This window comes from Trachemys scripta, chromosome 7 (genome assembly GCF_013100865.1).
Source record: "Trachemys scripta elegans isolate TJP31775 chromosome 7, CAS_Tse_1.0, whole genome shotgun sequence".
In the NCBI taxonomy this organism is placed as follows: Eukaryota; Metazoa; Chordata; order Testudines; family Emydidae; genus Trachemys; species Trachemys scripta.
Window position 1 is genome coordinate 99,820,202 of NC_048304.1, and position 6,009 is coordinate 99,826,210.

The following is a 6,009-nucleotide window of genomic DNA, read 5'->3' on the forward strand; positions in this document are numbered from 1 at the left end:
TTATCAGATTATATTTAGTGTTTGGACTCTATGAAATGCTTGTAAGTTGCTGCATGCATTAATCTCACTTGTAACACCGGTATTGCATATTTTAAGGAGGTATGTAAGTTTTGCTGTATAACTTTGAAAATGTTTGTTCTGAACTTGTGAACCCAGGCACAGTAATCATTCCCTCCCTCCTTTCCCCATTCAGGAGACTTATCAAGATTAAATGGGTCATTAAAAACATCACACTGCAAAGGATTGGTGAATGGCCCTATCACACTTTGGAAATGCTAAATGCAAAGAAGCTCGCTCGCTCATGGACTGGAAGGCCAAATGTAAAAGGTAAAACAGGGTCACAAATTTGTCATCTCTTTGCTGTTTGAACTCTCACAGGGCCAGAGACATTGAACCAAGGCAGAGATCCCAGGGGTTACCCCTGGGTTTGCCCTGAAAAACATTTTGAATTGACAGATCCCTACAACAATGTCAGGATTTAGATTTCAACACATTTGTGTATATATGTTTTCTTGCTTTAACTTGTAAAAATCTCTTATTTCTCTTTCCTAGTTAATAAATCTTTAGTTAGTTTATTACAGAATTGGCTACAGGCGTTTTCTTTGGGGTGTGATCTAAGATACAAATGGATCTGGGAAGTGACCGGTCTCTTGGGACTGGAAGCAACCAAATATTTGAATTTTGGTGTAAGTGACCATTTATCACTAACTCTAGCTTGCTTGGATGGCGAGATAGACTGGAAAGTCTAAGTAGACTGTTTGTGGTAAGACTGTTATAGTGACCCAAGAGATCTCATTTATTAGAGGCTTGGTGAAATCTAATTATAGAACATACAACCAGTTTGGGGTGTCTTCCCTGTTTTTCACAGCCTGCCCTGAGGTAGGCGCTCATGGTTGTGAGCCATTCCAGACAGTGTGACTTAGGGAAATGTTGTTTACCCTTTCATACAATACAAAAACCAGGGGTCACCTGAGGACCTTAATAAGCAGCAGGCTTAAAAGAAACAAGAGGAAGTACTTTTTCTCACAACACTCAAATAGCCTGTGGAACTCATTGCCATTGGATGTTGTGATGGCCAAAAGTATAACTAGGTTCAGAAGGAATGGGATAAGTTAATGGAGGATAGGCCCATCAATGGATATTACACAAAATGGTCAGGGATGCAACCTCATGACTGGGGCAACTCTAATCTTCTGACTACCAGAAGCTAGGAGTGGAAGACAGGGTGGATCACTCCATAAATTGCCTGTTCTATACACTCCTCCTGAAGCTCTGATATGGACCACTGCCAGAGACAGGATACTGGGAAAGATAGCCCATGGTCTGACCCAGTATGCCAGCTCTTATATTCTTATTCAAACTAAAATATCTTGCTCGTCAGTTGACGGGGTGGGCATGGTATTAGTATAACAAATGGGGGGCTAAAACCATGTACAACTATTATTACACTTCCCTGCCTGCACCTCAGCTGAAGGTGTTGCTGAAACATCAGCCAGAATTCTGTCTTTTCCAGGACTTTTTGGAAAGCTTTACAGAGTCAACCCCCATGGCTATTGTATTCAAAACCGTAAGGTAGATGTGAATAAAATGTGCATAAAACCTTCTAGTCAGCTCCCAAGAAAAATAATATCCCCTTAACAAACATTTACTTTAGTAAACACAGAAATGGTAAACTGTATTTAGTAAATCTACCAGTGGTTTGTCCCGTACAGACTTGCACAACCCTACCACTATTACTATACACATTCCTAGAATGAAAAATGAAAATGAGGTTTGTAACATCTGCTTTACAGTGGAAAGCTTCAGCATGACACTTACACTTCTGCACTTTAGCAGACACATATAAATACATTCTTGCCCCTCTGATCTTCCTTCAGAGATGATTTCTCAGTCTATAATTTGGCCTAAGGTAAAGTGTGTCACCTGGATTTCTTCAGAGGTTCATAGGTGATTTGCTTTCCTCAGCTTGTGATTAGGTAGGCCTGATATATAGGAGGTCAGACTAGATGATCTACTGGGTCCTTCTGGCTTTAAACTTCATGAATCTATTAAATCTGCAGCCTGTATCCAAAGAATTAAAATTTTTGAGACCTAGCTTGACAGCAAATAACTCTCCCGGTCTTGCATCTTATTCTTCTGTCAAGTCCATTTGAGTATTTGCTCCTGTGTATATGACCTCTCTTCCCCCTCCAGCCCTTGAGCTGTTATTGACTCATCTCTCAGGCTGTGAATATGACACCCACACAAAACTGCTGACCCATAATGGTGGTTTTCTACAAAGATTTTTAAAGAACCTATCAGTCATGCCTAGTAACTACAACCAAATCTCCTTCTTGGGGATGTTTGTGGACACTTCTAGCTAAGCTCCCATTTGTATTTGTTTCCTGAATGTGTCCAGAAGCACAGATAATTCAAACAAATCTATTCCTCCTCCCCAGTTTCTCTCCCTTTTATTTGGAAAAAATAAAATGCTGCAGTATTAACCATGTAAGTTACCTATTTGTAGTGGCTCAAGAAGTCTGTGGGTATCTTTTGGCATGATTGACCATTGCCCTGCACCTAGTGTAGCAATTTACATCAGTGCAAAATGAGCATGAACCACAACCATTCTCATCTGGCAGTGTTTTCACATTCACTTTGCAATTATATAAATTACTACCTAAGACATAGAGCAACAGTGAGTCTAGGTCCTATGTTTAAGGCCTTGTTTATAGGGCTGGTCGAAAAATTTCAAAAGAAATATTTTCCCATTGGACAATGGGATTTCACTGAAATTCCTGCAGGTAAAGATCAGTTTCTGCAGAATATTGCATTGGTAAAATCACATTGAACATTTTGTATGGGGTTGAAATTAATCTCTGCATCTGTGTGAACTGCTATGATGCCTCATGGGAATTATATTTCCAAGTCAGTCATGCCCCATTCTTCCTCTGGGCCCAGCTTTCCAGCTGGACTACATCTCCTGTGATGCAATTTACATCTCTCATGATGATCACCATTGCTAAACTGTTGTGGTGCATCATGGGACAGGGGAGAGACCACCATGAATCATGTGAGATGTGGTTTGGCCAAGGAGATGGGCCCACAGTGGAGACTGAGAGATCTGGAACTAGAACTCCCATGAGGCACTGTGACTGCTGAGCCAGACATAAAAATTAATGTTGACTTATAAAAAATAAAAAAATATTGAAACAAACTATTGCAGTATTTCCAATTTGATTTTTTTAAACTTTTTGTTATGCAAAGAGCTTAGATATTTGTCCCAGTTTGGGTCAAAATATTGGCATTTCCAATATTCATTCATTTTTTTTGGGGGGGGGGGAGGAACCAACTCTAGTTGTCTCTGTTCAAAGTTTCAGTGGTTTAACTGAAAGTGTGATTTTAAACCAGTACAAAACTTTGATTTCACACTCTTAAGTTGATATAGCCCAGGTCTAAAGTTGATTTACAATCAATCAATATAAGCAGAATTCTAAGGTTCAGATGGGATTTGTGACGGGTACAGCAATTTCCTGCAATATCCTTGAAAAACCTTATTGAATATAAGAATGGCCATATTTGGTCAGATCAATGGTCCTGTTTTCCAGCAGTTGCCATTGCCAGGTGCTTCAGAGGGAATGAACAGAACATGCAATCATTGAATGATCCTACCCCTGTTGTCCACTACCAGCAGCTGGCAAACAGAGGCTAGGGAAACTCAGAGCATGGTGTTGCATCCCTGACCATGCTGGCTAATTGCTATTGATGGACCCTGTTATAGTTTTGGCCTTCACAACATCCCCAGGCAATGAGTTCCACAGGTTGACTGTGCGTTGTGTGAAGAAGTACTTCCTTTTGTTTGTTTTAAACCTGCTACCTGTTCATTTCATTGGGTGACCCTGATTCTTGTGTTATGTGAAGGAGTAAATAACATTTCCTTATTCTCTTTCTCCACACCAGTCAAGATTTTATAGACCTCTAGTATAATCCATCCTTCCTTTTCTCTTTTCCAAGCTGAACAGTGTGAGACTTTTAAATCTCCCCTCATATGGAATCAATCATATACCCCCATCAATTTTGTTGTCCTTCTCTGTACCTTTTTCCAATTCTAATATATCTTTTTTGAGATGAGGCAACCAGATCTGCACGCAGTTTTCAAGATGTAGGCATACCATGGATTTATATAGAGGCATTATGATATTTTCTGTCTTATCTATCCCTTTTCTAATGATTCCTAAAATTCTGTTAGCTTTTTTGACTGCTGCTGCGTATTGAGTGGATGTTTTCAGAGAACTATCCACAATGACTCCAAGATCTCTTTCTTGAATGGTAACAGCTAATTTTAGACCCCATCATTTTGTATATATAGTTGAGACTATGTTTTCCAATATGCATTTATTTGGATTCACCGGGGGAAGGAAACCAAAGCCCTGAAGTAAGTGGGGAAGTGGGATACCAGGAGGAAGCACAAGCAGGAGAGCGCAAGAGGGGAGGACTCTTGCCTCATACTGAGAAAGCAGGCCGATCAGCGAGTTATCTTAAGTGCCTATACACAAATGCAAGAAGCCTGGGAAACAAGCAGAGAGAACTGGAAGTCCTGGCACAGTCAAGGAATTATGATGTGATTGGAATAACAGAGACTTGGCCTTGGTCTACACTACGGTGTTAGGTCGAATTTAGCTGCATTAGGTCGATTTTAAATGAATGCATCCACACAACCAACCCTATTCTGTCGATTAAAGGGCTCTTAAAATCGACTTCTGTACTCCTCCCCGGTGAGGGGAGTTGTGCTAAAATCAACCTTGCTAGGTTGAATTTGGGGTAGTGTGGATGCAAATCGACGGTATTGGCCTCCGGGAGTTATCCCAGAGTGCTCCATTGTGACCGATCTGGACAGCACTTTTGTTGAGATATTGTTAGTTTTGTATATATATGGTTTTGTAATTTCATAGGTATAGATATATCCCCTTTTAGGCCCCAAACCAAATCAAGTCAACAGACAGGAATATAGAAGCTCGAGCACCAAGGACAAGCTAATTAAAAGTATCCTCCCTGTATCTCTATGTGAAAAGTTACACATCCACAGACAAAGAGTCTGTTTGAGGAGGTGATAAGAGTTGTTGTAAAAACAACTGTGCTCTGAAATTGGTCTTGCAGAAATCCTTTACCCCCTTCATTTATTATCCTGCTTGTTTTCTGCTATTGTATTAAAAAGGTTAAATAGATTGATGAAAGTCTGTCACATCTGGAAAATAGAATTGTAAAATAAGGATGTCAAGGAAGAGGAGGTAGTAAAGCAAAAGTGTAAGATGTGACTTAAAGATAAAGGATGAATGTGAATGAATGTGTGTGATGCAAATAAATAATTAGCAAATCAAAGGTGCCAGCCTAAGAGTTATAACTGTGATCTCCCATGGCTGAAGAATGCATAGCACGGAGATAACTGGATGATCCCACAGGTAGGGTTACCATATTTCAGCAAGCAAAAAAGAGGACGGGAGGAGCCCCGCCCCCGTCCTGCCCTAGCCCCGCCTCTGCCCCTCCCACTTCCCGCCCCCCTCAGAACTCCCAACCCTCCCCCCATTCCTTGTCCCCTGACTGCCCCCTCCTGGGACCCCTGCCCCTAACTGCCCCCCAGGACTCCACCCCCCTACCTAAGCCTCCCTGCCTCTTGTCCCCTGACTGCCCCCTCCTGGGACCCTCCCCCCATCCTAACTGCCCCCCTAGGACCCTACCCCCTACCTGTACCCTGATTGCCCCAACCCTTATCCACACCCCCACCCCCAGACAGACCCCTGGGACTCCCACGCCCCATCCAACCACTCCCCACCCCCTGACAGCCCCCCCCCACAGAACTCCCGACCCATCTAAACCACTCTGCTCCCTGTCCCCTGACTGCTCCGACCCCTCTCACCACCCCTGCCCCCTGACAGCCCCCCCCACAACTCCCAAACACCCCCCCCGCTCCTTGTCCCCTGACTGCCCCCTCCTGGGACCCCTGCTCCTAACTGCCCTCCAGAACCCCACCCC

At 42.6% G+C, this 6,009-nt stretch overlaps 1 long non-coding RNA gene across 1 annotated transcript in view; it reads left to right on the forward strand.

Annotated features, from left to right (window-relative positions):
• Positions 1-226: 226 nt before the first annotated feature.
• LOC117879764 overlaps positions 227-6,009 on the forward strand; it is a 105,140-nt gene continuing 99,357 nt past the window's right edge. The window contains exon 1 of the long non-coding RNA XR_004646380.1: positions 227-327. This is a non-coding gene — a long non-coding RNA (uncharacterized LOC117879764). The remainder of the gene's footprint in view (positions 328-6,009) is intronic.